Source organism: Myotis yumanensis, unplaced genomic scaffold, assembly GCF_028538775.1.
Source record: "Myotis yumanensis isolate MYYU_CA2020_CCGP unplaced genomic scaffold, mMyoYum1.0.hap1 SCAF_8, whole genome shotgun sequence".
Classification (NCBI taxonomy): domain Eukaryota; kingdom Metazoa; phylum Chordata; class Mammalia; order Chiroptera; family Vespertilionidae; genus Myotis; species Myotis yumanensis.
In genome coordinates, this window is record NW_027223759.1 from 72,198,245 (window position 1) to 72,217,513 (window position 19,269).

The following is a 19,269-nucleotide window of genomic DNA, read 5'->3' on the forward strand; positions in this document are numbered from 1 at the left end:
ATATAAACATTATAAGTGACAGGTTGTACATTTTTATGAACTATTCAGCTTTTCATGTGTATTTTATAGTCACTAACAGCCCATTTAATTCTGAATAATCTGATTTAAAATGTTCAATGCTACATGTGGATAGTGACTACTGTATTGGACATTTTTGTCAGTCTTAGACCAAAGCTGTCCCTGAAATAATTTTCTGAAATGATCTATGCTATTTAATAATCTGAATTATTCAGGGTACTAACCTACTTCTGCCTATTTTATAGATGGTAAATAGATAGATAGATAGATAGATAGATAGATAGATGATAGATAGATAGATATAAAAAAGAAAGAAAGGAATACCACTATATTATATATATAGTATGATATATATGTAGTATGATATATATGTAGTATGATATATATGTAGTATGATATATATGTAGTATGATATATATGTAGTATGATGTGAGTGTGTATATGTGTCTCCTTCATTCATTAAACAAGTATTTACTGAGCACTCATATATTGGACTGAGGGTAAATATATGCTGATTAAAATATGCATGGACACTACCCCCGGGAATTTACAATCTACCTGTGGCTCTCTGACTCTTGTGACCACAGGTGTATTCATCTCAAACACTAGTATCTCAGTAACTCGGAACCTGGACACAAATGTCCTTCGTTGACTCCCTTTATTTGCTGTTGATAGTGTAAACCCAATCATGTTAATCATAGAGACCATTTGCTGATTGCCCAGGTTCACTCTTGGATTCATCTTTAATTTTTTCCCATTTCTCTCCACATTCATAAATGTTTTATATTTCATAACTTCAAATTTTTAAAAATCCACTCAAATTTATTTTTTTCCATTCATTGAAATACTCTTTATCCGTGGTTATCTTGATTTCTCCTAAATACCATTAGTTAATATTTCTCTCTTTTCCTTTTCCTCCAGAAAAGGGAGAACTCTTTTAATGTAAATTATAAAATCATGTATGTTTATTATAAAAATGACAATTAAAATATAATAGTAGAATAAAAGAAAAAGAACTCATAGACATAGACATCAGTGCGGTGATTGCTGCGGGAGGGGGAGGGATGGAAGGTATAGGGAGGGTAAATGATGATTGACAGAGACTTCACTTTGGGTGGTGAACACACAGTACAGTGTACAGATCTATTGTAGATTTGTGCACCTGAAATCTGTATAATTTTGTTAACAGTATCACATAACAAAAATCTCTCTATATAAAAGCCTAATATGCAAATTGTCCCCATGGGAGTCTGACCAGAAGACTGCTCACTATGATGTGTGCTGACTACCAGGAGGTGGCACGGAATGAAGGAAGGCCCCGGCCAGCAGCTGACAACCAGGGAAGGGAGGCCCTGGCTGGCAGCTGGAAGGCTCTGATCGGCCCTGATCACTGTCCAGGCCTAGGGACCCTACCCGTGTACAAATTTTGTGCACTGGGCCTCTAGTAAGTAAATAAAATAAAATGTAACAGTACAGCAGCAACATATATCTGCATTTTCTTGAAATTCAATTTGCTAAAATTCCAAATATGAATTATTCATAATTTGTGCCTCTTTTATGACCAACAAAATTATGACATTATAATGAAAAGGTAACATGCTTTGATAACTTCTAGTATAATCAAAGAACATCACGGTTCAATAATTATTTTACTGATGCCACTTGAAGTATGACATTTTAAAAGAAGGATAAATCATGTTTGTAGAGAAACCTAATTTAAAAGTTGCCCATAACAGCTAAGCCTGTACTTGTTATAAGCTTTAGCCATAAAAAAGTATTATAAACTTAATTAGATTAAACACTGATACATCTACATTATACTTATTAGTTTCATTAATGAAGCAAAAAGTGCTTAATGTTCAGATCTTAGTCTAATATCTTTGGTAACATGCCATTAAAAGCAAATCAGTTGTAGGAAATGCAGCTATTAAGACAAATATGCAATCCCCTGAATATGAAAATAAATATTGATTGTATAAGTCTACTTTTCCTTCACAAAATAACATGGGAAAGGATGAAAAACTGCTAAAATTAAATCTCTGAAAATTTAGAAAATGAAAAAGCCATGCAATAAACTATTTGTCACAATGAGTATCATTCATAACTGAGCAAGGCAACCACTTTTTATGTGACAGGCAAAGAAAAACAATAACAATATAATACAAATATAATAAAATTCTGCAGATTCATTTCTTGAACTAGAAGTAAGAGAACAGTTCCTTATGAAAAAATGTGATTATCTATGCATGCCACCAAAGCATATTGATGGAAAATGGAATAAAATAAGTAAATATTGTTTGTTGAATTATTATTTCTGATCCTTCAGACTAGCTTCTCCATCACCAGACAAAATTAGTTTAGTCTGGCATGACTTACACTTAATAGTGATCACTGATTTCATTTCTAAGTGAACATAAATCATCATCCCTTTAATAATATTTGTTCACATCTTTCCCAAAACTAATATCAATAGTTGCAAACTCAAATGCCTAGAGACCAGGAGTATGACAGAAACAAAGGGGCAGGGAGTGCATGCTCCTTAGAGCTAACAGCGGCTCTAAGCTCTAGCCAGCTGTGGAGATGAAATCTCCCGACTTCAGATGTCAGCAACAAATTCTATACTTTTGATTGTTCATTTCTTTACTTTGTTTTAAACATTGAGAAAGCCTAATTACTTCTATTAGTCAGATTCATTTGCCATCTTACAATATCTGAGATATGATTTAAGCCAAGATACTATCATCACCTTTGTTCAAAACTCAGAAGACCAACTCCCATGTCCCCCATTCCCTGTGCACACATACATGCATTGCAACATACAAGATAGAATGAAAATAGTCAATGAAAATTTTATACCAGCGGTTCTCAACCTGTGGGTCTCGACCTCTTTGGGGGTCGAACGACCCTTTCACAGGGGTCACCTAAGACCATCTGAAAACACATATATAATTACATATTGTTTTTGTGATTAATCACTATGCTTTAATTATGTTCAATTTGTAACAATGAAATTAGGGGTCACCACAACATGAGGAACTGTATTCAAGGGCAGTGGCATTAGGAAGGTTGAGAACCACTGCTTTTACAGATGGCATCTGACGGTGTGATCCCCTGAAGCAATATGCATTTAGGATTCCTTTTGAGGGTGTAGCTCTTGAGGCATATTCATTCAATTAGTGATGAAAAATTACTTACATTTTAAAAAAGAGGAGAGAAAACAAATTTTTAAAAAATTTATATTTGGGATATATTTTTACAAGCTCAAAATCCCCAGCTAATGGATTTGTTCAGAGAATTGATTCTTCCTCAGCAAGCATACAATTATTTCATACTTACTTCACGTAATTCATTATGATAGATATTTTCAGTGGAAAAAATGAATCAAATAAATTATGTGACTGCACTCACTGGCCAATCGATTCAATTGTTTAGTGCAGAAACAACTCGTTATTAATAATCCCGATGTTATACCACAAATGAAACACTTTTTAAAATTTCATTGCCATACGCATCCTTCCTCTGAGCAAATTTATGTGTTGGCCTACTTTAATTATTGAGAAATCTTTACTTTCTTCACACTCTGAGCTAGAAAACTCTCCCTTTTCTCTTAAGCCATATTTTATACATCATGTGCTTATCCTTCTGCACAAGAGTTTATCTTATCAGAGGTTTTTTGCTCATGACCTGATGAATTCTAACTGTAAAACAGAAAGACAGGATGGAATTTATATGGAAGTTTTGTTGTTTGACCATCACTGTCAAGTAAGTTAGACATTCAGGGTAGAAACAGGAGGCATCTTTATCTTTTCGTTCTGCCTGTGATCACCCTTGATGCCAACCTCTCAGCAGGGTCAGATGTCTGAGTTTCACAGATGGTGACTGTGGACAATGACCTGAAATAAAAATGTTCTGACTTTGCTAATGTGAGCTTTCTAACAAAATCTCAGCTCCATCCTCCTGCACCCCCCTCGACCCCACCACCCACCCTTAAAAGCACAGATTTACTTCTCTAAGGCTTAGTGTTTATGGTTAATTTCAATTCTTTATCCAAAACTGTATTGCAAAAACTGCTGCTCCAGCTATGCCATCATTTTAATCTCCTAAATTTCCACCTCAATGACTGGCTTCAAACTTTTAGAAGTATTTGTAATAACTGTGAATCTCATAATGATCTGCACTCTGACAAATTTTTCTGTAGAGACCATAGGATTTTTTTGAGCCATTTATAATGTTTTCTTCTGATTTTTTTCACCCTAAAGCCTTTGTTGGAGGACGGTAGCTAAGGTTAAAGGAATGAAGACTAACCAAAGAATTTATATGCATATACGCATAACCCATGGACAGGGACAATAGGGTGATGAAAGCCTGGAGTGGAGGCAGGAGTGGGGTGGAGGGAGTCAATGGAGGAAAAAAGGGGACAGATCTGCAATGTTTTCAACAATAAATTACAAAAAAATAGAACTGGAGAGACCATTGTTAGCTGACCTAAGACACTGAAACAGTAGCCTTGACATTGTAGTCTCAATTTTTTTAAACACCTTCACTAACCGATCCACCTGTGACAGCCAAAGCCATCTGTCTAAGAAAACACATCCAGGGAATTATAGATGGGCTCTTAATTTAGTTGCAGGGGTGCTCAGTAAATGTTTCTTGAGTAAATACTAATCTCTCTTCATTTTTCATCAATGAATGTTTCCACTTGTTCTAAATGGTAATAGTGAAACCAAAATCAAATGCAGGTTTTCTTCCTTACTTCACGATTTCTAAATGTTGTGATTAAAGACAATTGGGAAGCCACAGCACAACTGGCAATCTATTTTTCCAGGTACTTTTCTTTCTACCGCATATGTGTCTTACGCCAAAAATGCACATTCTATATCAATATCAGTAGCATAAAAGCGTCCATGGCAGAAAGATGCTATTTGTAATAATATTGGTGAGATTCAAAGTTATGTGGGTGCAGGCAATGATGCTAATTTGGAGAATGCAAACATCACCCGCGCCAGACCATTAAGATTCATGTCTGAGTACAAAGTAAAGTGGTCTCAGTACATGTAGCATCAAAACAAAATCTATAGCCTTGCTCTGCTTTATATTAGTTGATTTCCCAAACATACATTACATTTTCATTACCCCAGTGCTTTCTTCTACTTTAAATATTGAGTTGGCCTTGGCAGAAGAAAAATATCAACTCAGCTCTGCAAGTGAACAGTTTGCATATTTTAAAGTTTTTGTTTTGCTTAGGAAATGATGTCAATACTTGATACACTGGGAACCCTTTTAAAAAATGTTAGTAACCTTTTCATACTCATTAGGAACCCCAAGGTTTTTGATTTCTACTTTTGTCATTGATAGCTGTTAGAGTTTAACAATCACAGCATTAGAAACAGAAGACCAAATTAAAATAAAATGTGGCCCTTTGTCAGAAACAAATATCAAAGCTGATATTTATGTTTCATGTTGATTTTTCCATTTTGCGATGACTTACAGTAAATGGTTCACATACTCTATATTTTGATGTCAATAATGTTCAATTTAAGCAAACTTTAGTGTTTGCTCCTATGACTATTCTTTCTTTCTTTTTTTGTAAAATTGCTTTCCTCTGTGCATGATAGCTCCACCAAAAGTTTATTATAATGTCTCTGAGGACACAGTTTCATATAATTCATTTATGTTCCTTTGCAAAACCTAATGCATCTCTGGTCAAAGAGTAGGTGCTTACTAAGTATTTGTTTAACTACATTTTTGAAAAATTGAATAATTTAGTAATTTATTTACTAAACAAACAGTGAAATTACTATGTACAAGGCACTATACTAAGAATTTTAGGCAGTGCGGATGAGATTGACCAAAGGACTTATATGCATATATGCATGATTCATGGACACAGACAATAGTAAGGGGAAGGCCTGGGGAGGGTGTAGGAGCTGAGTGGAGGGAATCAATAAGAGGGAAAAGGAAGACATCTGTAATACTTTCAACAATAAAGATAAATTTTAAAAAAGAATAAAAAATATATTTTTACAATTATTTTCACCATATTCCTTTGAAATAAGAAATTTCTAGATAAGGGAGGTTTTCAGCCGATGATTATTTGTAAGGTAAATTCTTTTAAACATGTTACTTATAAATATAATTTTGGGGCATGTTTTTAAAATATGCATGCTCTCCCTAGCTGGTTTGGCTCAGTGGATAGAGCATTGGCTCCCAGACTGAAGGGTCCTTGTTCCGATTCTAGTCAAGGGCACACACCTTGGTTGCAGGATACTTTTCCATTGGTTTTTTTTAGAGTGGAAAGGAGGGGGTTAGAGACAGAGAGAGAGAAACATCAGTGTGAGAGAGACATGGATCCTGAATCAAGGTCATTTTTGCTGTACACTGATCTAAAACACACACACACACACACACACACACACACCCTTAAAACATCAGGTCTTCCTTCCTTCTCTGGTTTGCTTGGAGTTTGAAGTACATATCCTGTCTGAACTACAGCTGGTATATTAGAGAGGACTTTTAGGCTGTGTTCATGATAGTGAATCAAGAACATAAAAAGCCAAGAAAGTGAAACTTTTCTTTTACAAAACTCTGATGAGATGAGATGAGATGAGGCACTATTGATCAGCATTAGCCACAGAGAGCAGAAATAAACAAAGAATATGCATGATTGATATTGTTAATAAGTGTCAACTTTTGGTATTCTGGTTTTCACAAAAAAATTACTTTGTTATAAATTTGAATAAGTAGATCCTACACTACTTAATACCTTTGTAATGACTCGATAAATTTTCAATTAATATCAAACATACAGAAAGATTGCAAAAATGATATAAAGAACTCTTATACTATATACCTTTTATCCTAAACAATTTTATTCTTTCTTCCTTTTTCTCTTTTCTACAACTCTTCTTTCTCTTTCTGTCTCTTCTTTTCTTTCATTCCTTTTCTGAATATGTTTTTATTTAAAAAACAAATTGCATAAATTATGCCTCTTTAGCCCTAAATATGTCAGTTTTTGACATTATGACAGTAGAATTATCAAAGTCAGCAAAAATGAACTTTGAAAATAATAATGTTTACAATAGTCTAGCATTTACTTTTGCACAATAGACTCCATAAGCTCCCCATATGAGCAAAAGAAAGATGTCATTTTAAAGTTGTAACTCAATGCTACTTTTCCCATGTAGGATTTGTTTATATAAAATATTTGCTGAAGTTTTACAGGACTTCGTCAGCATACTTGTCTTATTATACTAGTAATCCACAGGCTAAGCAGATATTTAACCATGTTAGTCATTAGCATATTCAATAATCTTCTCCAAAATCAAACATCATATATATCAGCCTTTTAATTCTGTCAAAATATGACCATAGACATATAGAAATTAACTGATTAAAACAGTTGTAAGTCTCCAAATACTTTTTCTTAGTCTCTTTTTTTGTGTGTGGTTTAAAATCTTGTTGAATTGATTTTAAAAAGTACCAAACTGAAGATTAAAACAAGATATGTAAAGAAAAGTCCGATCACTTGGGAATTATTATGCAGTATGTCTCCATTTCATCAATATATTTTTAACTGTTTTAACTAGACATTGATTTTATTTCTCTAACATGCATATTAAGTAGACAGTTCAAATTGATCAGGCTCTAATATTCTGGCTTCCTTCTGTGCCTCTGTTAGCCACCCTCACACAAAGCACAGAGCCTCCATTTCAGAAGCTGTGCCTAAACTCTCTGCCAGTAGGTGAGTGCAAATACTCTTCTACCAAGTATACATTTGGGGAAAATGACATGCTCCTCAGCCCTATGTGCTTAACGGTATTTAGATTGTATAGACTACCTGTGCCCATTGTCTAGAAGTTACTGTTGTAAGTACACTCTTATAAGTGTATTGTGAAAAATTAGAATTAAATAGGCATCCTAAATGATGATATCAATATTTAAAACATTAAGTCAGCATTCCTTTACTTTAAAAATATGCATGCACTCACTGCCTATGCCTCTGAACTTTTGGAATTACTGGATATACCTACATTCAAAGTTTTAGGATTTTGACATTCTCAAAGCATCAGTGTGCATTTCAGTATTGGACTTTCTGTGATCTTTGAAGCCTATTCTGTACCCAGAGGGAAATGAGTTAAATAGCTCAAATCTGGCTGTTCTTTGTTTCTGAACTACTCACCCCTCCCAACCACCAAACTTTTTTCCCTTTTTAAATTGTTACAATAGACACACACACACACATACACACACACACACATTGTAAGCAGAGATAGAAATATATCTTTTCCCTCTTAACTTTTGTTAAAAAAGCCTCCCCAGGCTTCAAATCCTGCTTTGTGTTCCCTGCAATGGAAGTGTTGTGTTCTGTAATTCCCAAGGAAGCACTACAACCTTCTGGAGGAAAATTGCGGGAGGGGCATAAAATAAACAACTGTAGGTGCCCAGTTTTGTTATTTGCGGAAAGTCTTGTTCCCAACTCCAAGCACTACTGCAGTGCTAGACAAAACCAGTGACAGAGAAATTAAAAATGAAAACAAATTTAAAGGAATATGGGTCTGAGCCATAATGCTGATTCTGCCCAAGAGTCTCCTTTCTATACATTTACTTCACTTCCATCACACAGCTTATATCAAACTAGAGGCCCAGTGCACAGGTGAGGTCCCTTGGCCTGGCCTGTGCCCTCTCACAATTTTGGACCCCTCGGGGATGTTGGAGGCCCAGTGCCCAGATTCAGCCCAATCCCTGCAGACCAGGGACTCCACTAGTGCACAAATCCATGCACTGGGCCTCTAGTATGCATATAAGATCTTTGGTTAATCTCTTCCAGCCCTCCCTCCTTCCCCCTGAGATTCATCAGTCTGTTTCATGTTTCCATGTCTATGCATTGAGCGTCTGACCCCCTGGTGGTCAGTGTGCATCATAGCTACCAGTCAAACTGTCCAATATATATATATATATTGGAAAGCAACTATGACTTACCCTTAAGAAATAATTTCAAAGCAAATTGAGTATTCATGTGTGGCAACGGTCAAATTTGCTCTGAATTCGCAAATCTGTTTGAATTAACAATGATGAATGGCATATACTGTGGTATCTTGCACACTGTTAGACCTTAGAAATGTAAAGCCTGAAAGGACTTAATAATTCGCCTAATCAATTCTTCCAATAAGATTTTAAGCACTTTTGGGGGCATGGTGCCTTGTTACTCTTTTTAATCTTAACACCAAGTGTTGTACCCAACTCATATCAGGTACTTAAAAAAATGTTGGCCAACACCTTTACTGATTTTATTAAAAAGCAAGTTGAGATCCAGAGAAGCAGAGTGATATTTTCATTGTCACACTGCCTTCTAATAATAGAGCAAGGAATTGGAAGTAAACAAGGCAGTGCTATTTCCACTGTACATCAATTTTACCGTAAAGAGCATCTTAAACACAAGCAACTGCTGTAATCACCCTCTTGTAACTCAGCAATTATTGCTAAGTATCATTGTTCTGAGTGTAGGTAGATTCTCAATTCAAAAATGTAGATGTGTAAGGTGGAATCGGCACTAGATTTGGAATCAAAACGAAGGATTACCGATCTGCCCCTTACTAGCTATGTGAGCCTCAGTTTCTCCATCTTCAAAAAAAGATAAGAATTCTGGCAATAATTAGGAACAGTTTGAAAAATTTTTCCCACACATGATCTTAGATGTCCTTCTTATTTGAGGACTAGGGTGCTCAAAGTTTACTAAAAATGAAATTACAATTTTTATTACACAAGCAGTTACTAATAAGAAATTTATTTTAATTTTATATAATATATATTTTATATAACATATCATATACCATATCATGCAAATTAATACATTATTATTTTATTTTTTTAGAGTCTGAGTCAAAAAGAAACTACCAGGCTTATAAATAAAAAGAAAAGGTTGCTAAAAGTTTGAAATATAGGTTAACATAGGGCTATATATTGGCTCACAGGAAATATCAAACAAGAATAATTAACATTAAATAGGAACCTCCTCAATATTTCCTTTGTGCTCTTCTCCTTTTACATTATGCCTTAGGCAGCCGATTGACCAGGGCTGATACCTCCTCCAGGCCCATCTCCTGTGAGCCAGGAGAATATTATATGCTTCTTCTGAGAGCAATGACTCCTAATGTGAGGCAAATTAACACAGCCTGGGAGCTGTTTAACAAATTGCCTCTTCCAGTGCTGATGCTGGCACCTTTGTACCCCCTAAAGCTCCGTATTCACATCAATTAGATGAGCAACTCAGTCCCAGAAGTTGTTTTCTTCATGATGACTAAGGCTGCAAACTTCCCTTTAGAACCAGAAAATGAGCGGACTCCAGGGAGGCAGATGAATTGTCCAGAAAATTTCCTTAAGGATTAAAATCATATCCCTTAGAAACTCTCTAGCTATTTCACTTTGGCTGTTCCTGTTTGTACCATTTTTACTTTTTAACTATATAAGCATACACACATACACACACAAACACATATATACTGAGAATATAAGTGTACTATATATACATATTCTCAATATATATATATATATTTATACACTGAATATATATATATATATATATATATATATATATATAATAGTATTTGCTTCTAATCCCTTTAATTTTTCCCAGTATGAATAAGAAGTAACTGCAAAATAACATTTGCTTTAAAGATCCATCTATTGCTTCTTCTCTTTTCTCTACTTTTGATGACCTCTGATTTCTTTTCGACCCCCGAGAGTGTCTGATTGACCTAGTTATTAAATGGAAAACTAGTAAGAAATTTCTTATAATGAGAATTCTAAAGGAGGTAACTAAAATAGGCAAACTAGAAATTAAAAAAAGAAGAGAAAAAAGGAGGATTGAAGCATTTTCAAATATTACTGGGGAGGTGTACAGAAATAGTAAATACTTTTACTAAAATCTTGGGGTGCTTTGTAGGAAAAAATCATCATGACATTGTACTTCTATAAATAGAACACTTTTCTTCATCAGCTTAAAGAGGAATTTTTTCAGTTATTATTCAGTTGATTCTTTCACAATTTTTATGAGATTCTGAAATGATAAAAGATATCCCCAGTTTCCCCCTTATTATTTTGTGAGAGGATGAATATGGATGGGAGATGGGAAAGTTAATTGATGAACACTTCTGTGCCCAGTAACTTCCTCTAGGGCAGGGGAGAGCTCATTGTAATTACAGGCATCTTGGCATCTTGAGTAAACTGAGACCAATGACAGGCAAGATAAACATGGGCTGCAGTAAGTGAGATTGCAGCAAATTTCCTCACTCCAAGGTTTTAGAAGACGTCTGTCCTTCCACACAACAGGCAGGTATTCGGTGTCCTTTAATCATGACTGCTTCCTCTGGTTTTCTTTTTCTCCCTCTCCTCCCAAGCAATTTTTGTTCCTAGGACAAAAGATAGGACAAATCTTAGAGAACATAAGTGAATTAAAAAGACACAGAAAAATACAAAAGCCTTCACAAATCCCCCATAGCAAAGGAGCAGAAGATTTTCAAGGAAGCGTGTACTCTCAGAGAGCAATTGGGCACTGGCCTGCTGAGAAAAGGGAGAATGTATAATTCCTGGTATTGTACAGTGTCTGTGTGGGGAAAAGTGGGGGAAAACAGGGGGAGAATTTACAAAGCATCGCTTCTCTTTCAAAATTCTGACCAACTCTGGCCTCAGACTTCCTCTTAGCCAACACCATGAAACATGTCAACTCTGTTAATGTGATTCCCTCCCAATGTTGTATGTGTGCATGAGGTGACTTTGGGCTCAATGTGAATGTGATACTCAGATTGAGTTTTATTTTCCAATATTAAGGGGATATATTTACACCTTAAAGGAGTAGATCATTTATTGGCCATTTAATACCCAACACTTTTCTGTGTTATTCTAGGTCACAGTCATACTCTTAAACATAGGAACTAAAAAAAGAATGGGGGAAATTGAACATCACATATCTTAGGATACCTCATGTGAGTGGCTTTGTTTTCTGATTCTAAATCTGAGTCAATAATTTCTCTAGACAATTGGATGTGGGGTTGAATTTAAGAAGTCACTGAACTCTACAGGGGCATTTTAATTACTTTTGTGATTTATTACTTACTGGGATAATTCCTGAGAGTCAGCAGAGTTGCTTACCAGAACTATGAGAAATTGCTGGTTGTGAGTTACAGGTGAGCCACATTAATCATTTCTGGGGTTTTGTCAGTGTGGGTTTTCACCCCATGAAGTTTCTACCCCAAACAGGAAGCCATAATATGCTAACCCTGCATCACCATCAACATTCCTTCAGATCAGAGACTAAGGTATCTTTACATTTTGAATGTAAAAAATATTGTCATATGGAACTAATCTGGCTAAAAGACAATGAAATGGGCCAGAAAAAATGTCCGTCCTAAGTTTCCATACACTTTAATTTATTTATTCAACAAAGAAGTTTTCTTTTTTAATGCTTACTCTCTTTGTTTAGTGCACGATTGTAAGTGCTTAGGCCACAACAGTCAATAAAATCCAACTGCTCACCCTCCTGGAGTTCTAGTGGTGAGAGACAGATAAATAAATTTACAAAATCTATCAGGTGGTAATAATTAGAGGAAAAGCAAAAATGAGGAACTGTTTTATATGGAATGGTCAGGAGAGGTTTCTTTAAAAAGGAGACATTTGTAGATAGCAGGACAGAAACTGAGGAAATGACAATAAATGAACATGGGGGAGAACTTTCTAACCAGAGTATTATGCACTCCAAGAGCGAGAGGTGAGTGCACTTGAGGGCAAACAAGGAGGAAGATATCTGCGGTAGAATGAAGAGAGGTTGTCAAAAAGTTTGCTGGAAGCTGAAGCATACAAGGACAAGACCACAGTGAGTTGAAGGTTTGAGAAGGAAGTGCTATGATCTCGTATATGTATTGTGTTAGTATCACATGAGCTGAGGAATGAAGAAGAGAAAAGGGAACAAGGATGGATTCAGGAAAAAAATTTGAGGGGCTACTACTCATAACTGTGAGAAGTGAAGGTTATTTAAAGAGATAAAAAGATGCCCCATTTCTGTATAATTCAGAGGCACATTTAATGTCAGAACAGTCTCAAGGGAGGGACAGAGAGTAGCAATGGATGTCAGGGTTTGTAGGCATATCCAGGGGAAGGATGGAGGTTCACCCAGTGAGAGGATCAACTGGGAAGATGAGGAGCCGATTAGGTACACGTTCAATTAAAAGTTTATTATTGAACCTATAAACTTGAGCCTCTTTTTAAACACCTAAGTCTAGATGTCCACGTTGTAACTGAATACATAAGTCCAGATTTCATTCAAGTATCCAGACTAGAGAAAAAAAAGCTTTGGAAGTTATCCTTGGAGATGATATTTAAAGCCGGTGACCTGGATGAGATTTCTTAGAGAGATCAGAGAAAGTGGAGACAAGAGTCCGCAAGACCAAGGCCTGCGACACTCCTACATTTAGTCCAGAATGAAGAGGAAGAAACAAAAAACAAACAAAATGGAGAAGAATCTGGCCAGGGAAGAAAAACCAGGAGTGTTATGTGAACAAATTGCCAGGATCACACTTGTGCTGTCAACAAGTGGAATAAAATGAAGGCTCAGAAATTCCCTTTGGACTTGACAACATGAATGCCATTGGTGATGTTGGCAGGATTCTGAGTATTCTCTGCATTATTTAACTCAAGGAGCAATCAGCCACGTATACCTCATTTCTATTACGAGCCCAAAGCTTTTTTTTAAAAAAGTCGTATCTGAAATAGCTAAAAGCAACATTAAAAGTTATACACTACAATTTAAATTGATACTAAGAAAAGAAATAATAATAAATCAACACATTTTCCCTCTTTTTTATTTTTAAATTTTTATTGTTAAAAGTATTACATATGTCCCCCTTCTCCCCTCATTGACCCTTCTAGCTTGCCCTCCCCCCCTACTCTGTAGTCCAGGCCTTTACCACCCTATTGTCTGTGTCCATGGGTCATGCATATATTCATTCAACTTCTTTGGTTGATCTCTTCCCAGCCACCCAACCACCCCTGCCCTCCCTCTGAGATTCAACAGTCTGTTCCATGCTTCTGTGTCTCTGGAGCTATTTTGTTCATCAGTTTGTTTTGTTCATTAGATTCCACATAGAGTGAGATCATGCCATACTTTTCTTTCTCTGATTAGTTTATTTCACCAATATCTTTTTTATAGTTAAGGTCATTTTAATTTTACAATCATATAAAAAAAGACAGGCTTTTCCCCGTTTTTTCTGTGAAGAAAAAAATAAGCATTAATAAGCAAACTAATTTTCAATTTAATTAAATTTGTGCCAAATCTAAGCGAGTGAGTCAGCTATTCAAGAAATTAATTTGCATGGGTGACCATTCAAAAGAATTATTTTGACCATCTGAGTCCAGTGTTGCCCAGTAGAGGGATGCCTTTTCTTTCTTCTAATGATGCTGGTTGCTTAACTTTGAATATGCTCTATTTTTTTTTCACTTTTCTTCTTAATGAGTGGCAATTTAGTAATCTGATCAATACAAAATATAGTTGAAATTTTGCTGGTTATAATCTAGACTTTGTTTTTAATTACTGCAGTTATTTTGGTGAATAGATGACATTATTTGTTTTATTTAAATGTTTTTAAGCATTTGATTTTATGTTTTTCAGCAGAGAAAAGCCATAGCACTTTGTGGTACTCAATAAATGTCTATAGAATAAATAAAATAATGACTGAATGAATATATTTTCCATAGTCTGTTCCCTGTGTTTTTGGGTAAGTATAACAAAATTATCTGACTACTTCATTTTAATACTAGAAAAAATATCTGGGTAAAACAAATATTTTGACTCAATTTTTACCAGAAAATGAAATAATAAATCACTGATGCCAGAATTGTACTTAAAAATTAGTTATGAGAAATAAAATTCACAGAGTATTGTCTAAAGTATATGAAATTCCATATGTTCTGTCAGATTTTATTATTGCTATTGTTAAATGTTTCCTATTAATTTCTTAAGACTCAGCCATACTCTTCAGAAATTCTTTCCTAATTTACCCAAAATCCCAATTTGCCGTTTTTCCTCTTTTCTTATTCACCAGGATCCGTTATACCCTGTATCTTGTATCATGGCACCAAATTAACTTTATTGACAATCTGTTATTTTGTTTGTCACCCAGACTTCACATTATGTTCTTTGAATTTGAGACCTTGAGTTAAAAAACATATTCTGAGTCCTGGGCACTGTGCCTAGCATGTATTAGTTATTCATTAAATTTTTATAGATAATAGAAGAGTTAAAAGAAAGAGCCCTATAGATTCCCCATCTTATCTTTTGTACATGTTGTAAGAACCATTGTCTCACACATTACATAGTATTTATTTTATGATACTACATGATAGACATTAAATTTGACTCACAGAGTCAGAAAAAGTAAACAAAAAGACCAACTACAATCAACTAGCTTTCCAAGAAACTAGTTTGTTTGGTTCTTCTTTATAGACATTTTTTATCTTATTAGTAACTAGAGGCCCGATGCACAAAATTCATGCTAGGGGCTTGGCCCCCACCACCACAGTGGCTGCCTTGGCCCCTGGCAACCATGGCAGCAGCTGCCACCTCTGTCAACAGGTGGAATAGGCCACCCCCCCCCCCAAGCCTGCCACTATGGCAGCTGCCTCTGCCTGGGCCCCCGCCACCATGGCTTCGTCCAGAAGGACATCTGGTCTAATTAGCATATTATGCTTTTATTATTATAGATTATATTTCAATCTTTGCTTTTGACAAGGGATTATAAAACTGAATACTTTACATATTTCTGGCATCTCTTACAATCCTGTCATACATTGGCTTTATTTATTTTTTTTTTATCTAGGTCAGTATGATACCAAAACCTATTGTCTATTATAGAGTTTAAATATAGATGCAGACAATATTAATAAATGACCAATTGAGAGAATTAAAGGAAGCATGGTGTTTAAGTTATTATCCACTGGGAAGGAAGAAAGTGAGATGATTAATTATTCATGTAGTTTCTTTCAGGAACTCTTTTAAGACAAACCAGAGAAACTTCAGGTGTGAGTGGCTCAGTTGGTTGAGCATCACCTGTGCACCACAAGGTTGCCGGTTTGATTCCAGTCAGAGCACATACCTGGGTTTTGACAGGTCCCCAGTCATGGTATGCATGCACGTATAAAAGGCAACTGATTTATGTCTCTCTCTCCCCGTTTGACCCAGTAATACCACTTCTAGGAATATATCCCAAGAATTCAGAAACACCCATCAAAAAGAATATATGCACCCCTATGTTCATAGCAGCACAATTTACCATAGCTAAGATTTGGAAACAGCCTAAATGCCCATCAGCAGATGAGTGGATTAAAACACAGTGGTACGTCTACACAATGGGAATATTATGCTGCTATAAAAAAGAAAGAACTCTTACCATTGGCAACAGCATGGATGACCTGGAGAGTATTATGCTAAGCGAGATAAGCCAGTCAGAGAAAGATAAATATCACATGATCTCACTCATTTGTGGAATATAATGAACAACATAAACTAATGAACAAAAATAGACCCAGAGACAGAAAAGCATCGAACAGACCATCAAACCTCAGAGGGAAGGCAGGGGAGGGTGGAAGGTGGGGCTAAGAGATCAACCAAAGGACTTGTATGCATGCATATGAGCATAACCGAGGGACACAGACAGTACAGTGGTGAGGGTCTGTTCTGGGGGGCGGGAGCAGGCTGGGGGAGATCAATGGGGGAAAGAGGAAGCATATGCAATACTTTTAACAATAAAGAATTTTAAAAACATAAAATAAAATATGGAAAGAAAAAGAAGAAAGTGATTTTATTTTCCAAGAGTTGTAGATGCACACATACATGCACACACACACACACACACACACACGGCATGCACACACACTCTAAACGCTATAATTAGATGTGAGTTAATATGCTGCATGGCTAGGTTAGTTAACATTTCCCACAACTTGCAGCTGAGTGACTAGAGTGTGCTTACGGTATGCACTATCTTAGGTTTTAGACGGTGCTTCCCGTTTCAGACAGCACAGGACTGTGCTTGTCCTAAAAGCATGAGGCAAAATGATTTGCGAATGTGAGCATGTGCATTTGGGGGAAAGCAAAATGGTACAGTGGGAGTCTTTTCTGTCAAGGCGCTTCCCTTTCCTACGTTATGATTATGCATTGGAATTCGCTGGTTTCTTCTTTTGTATGTGTGAGCCCATTGCCAAGTAGCCTCCAGGTGCATGAACAATAACAACAAAGATGCAGTGAACAGCAATATTAACAAAGAAAACTACTTACTGAAGCATTACAATAAGCTCAATGTGTCAACAGTGGCTTGCAACTTTCACAATTACTGCCCCTTTGAGAGAGACAGATTTAAAATCATGATCTCAAACCACACCAGGCAGTTCCATTGAGAGGAACTATGTTGGAATTAAAAACAAGGTTTCTAGCTTTTTGAAGAAAATACTCATGCCCTTGCTTTATTTTTTAAAAAAATTTAAATCTTTATTATTGAAACTATTGCATGTCCCACTTTTTCCCCATTGACCCCTTCTGGCCCTCCCCTACCCCTTACCCGAGGCCTTCACCACCCTATTGTCTGTGTCTATGGGTTATACATATATGCATACAAGTTCTTTGGTTGATCTCTTCCCACCCATCTAACCAGCCCTGCCTTCTCTCTGAGATTCGACAGTCTGTTCCATGCTTCTACGTCTCTGGATCTATTTTGTTCATCAGTTTCCATACATGAATACGACCATGTGATATTTATCCTTCTCTGAATGGCTTATTTCACTTAGAATAATACTCTCCACGTTCCTCCATGCTGTCTCATAGGATGATCCTTCCCTTTTACTGCTGCATAGTATTCCATGGTGTATATGTACACAGCTTTTTTTATCCACTCATCTACTGATGGGCACTTGAGCTGTTTCCAGATTTTGGCTATTATAAATTAAACTGCTATGAACATTGGGGTATATATATTCTTTCTGATGGGTGTTTCTGGTCTCTTAGGGTATATTCCTAAAAGTGGGATCACATTTTTAATATTTTGAGGAAACTCCATACTGTTTTCCATAATGGCTGCTCTAGTCTGCATGCCCACCAGAAGTGTACTAGGGTTCCCTTTTCTCCACATCCTTGAATGCCCTCATTTTAGACTGGTTACATCCCAGTACCATTATATGAAGTTTAAGAACTAATATTAATTGCAAAGTGGTATCACAGAGAGAGACATCATCACAAAACTGGCCAGCAAGCAAACTTGAAAGGTTCATGGGAAGGAAGTAAATACTGGACCCTGGAATCAGACAGAAAGGCTGCCAGTGCAAGATGATATGTAGTTGGTATCTTTAAAAATTTTGGCTTTCACAGTCAACACAAACATTTTGTCAGTAATACTTACTGAGAACTCAATGCATATTGAATGTTATAGAGCATATAACAGAATGAAACTGGAGCTATTGTGATACCTGCTAACCATTTATAAAACACTTACACCTAAAAATAAATCTGAGCTGGTTCCTCTGACACCTGGCATTTGGAATGAGAGGCAAGTGAAGGTCATTTCAGATCAATGACACAGATGTTGTCTAGAAGTAAAATAGAAAGGGGTCATCCTGAAAAAGTTCATGCTAAGGAAAAAAAATACATGTTACTGATCAGAGGTCTGGGTTGGCTGTGTAAACTGCAATTTTCAGAGCCAAGTACAGCCTTCTTGGTACTGAACTTCAAAGTCCTGTTTTAATCTTTGTCGCATAAAACCTCCCGAATGTTCTTATTAAGACATCTGAAAGGCAATAGATGGTTTGCATATTCATTTGTTTTTTTTTTAATTCTTTTGATTTCTGTCTCAGATGTGTTATGCTAGAATGTTCTTGTTACTTAAGCTGGCTGACCGCAATCTGAAAGTGATAGCCCAGACTATAGGGGTTTGGCTGTGGGAAAGTCACTGGGTTTAGAACTGTTTGTAAACAGCATTCAGCTCAATGATATTTCTTTCCAATCTAACCCCCTTATATATGTTCTCCGAACTTCTTACAGACTTAATTATAGAAATTAAAGAGAAAAACATCCATTATGTTTCTCATTTTTAAAATACTTAAACAGCCAGAGCTAAAAGGGAACATTTGAAATAATAATAAAATAAATAAAAAAACCTGACTCCTGGTCTTTAATTTAGCTCTAGTTTACTTCCCATTTATATGGGAACTTACTTA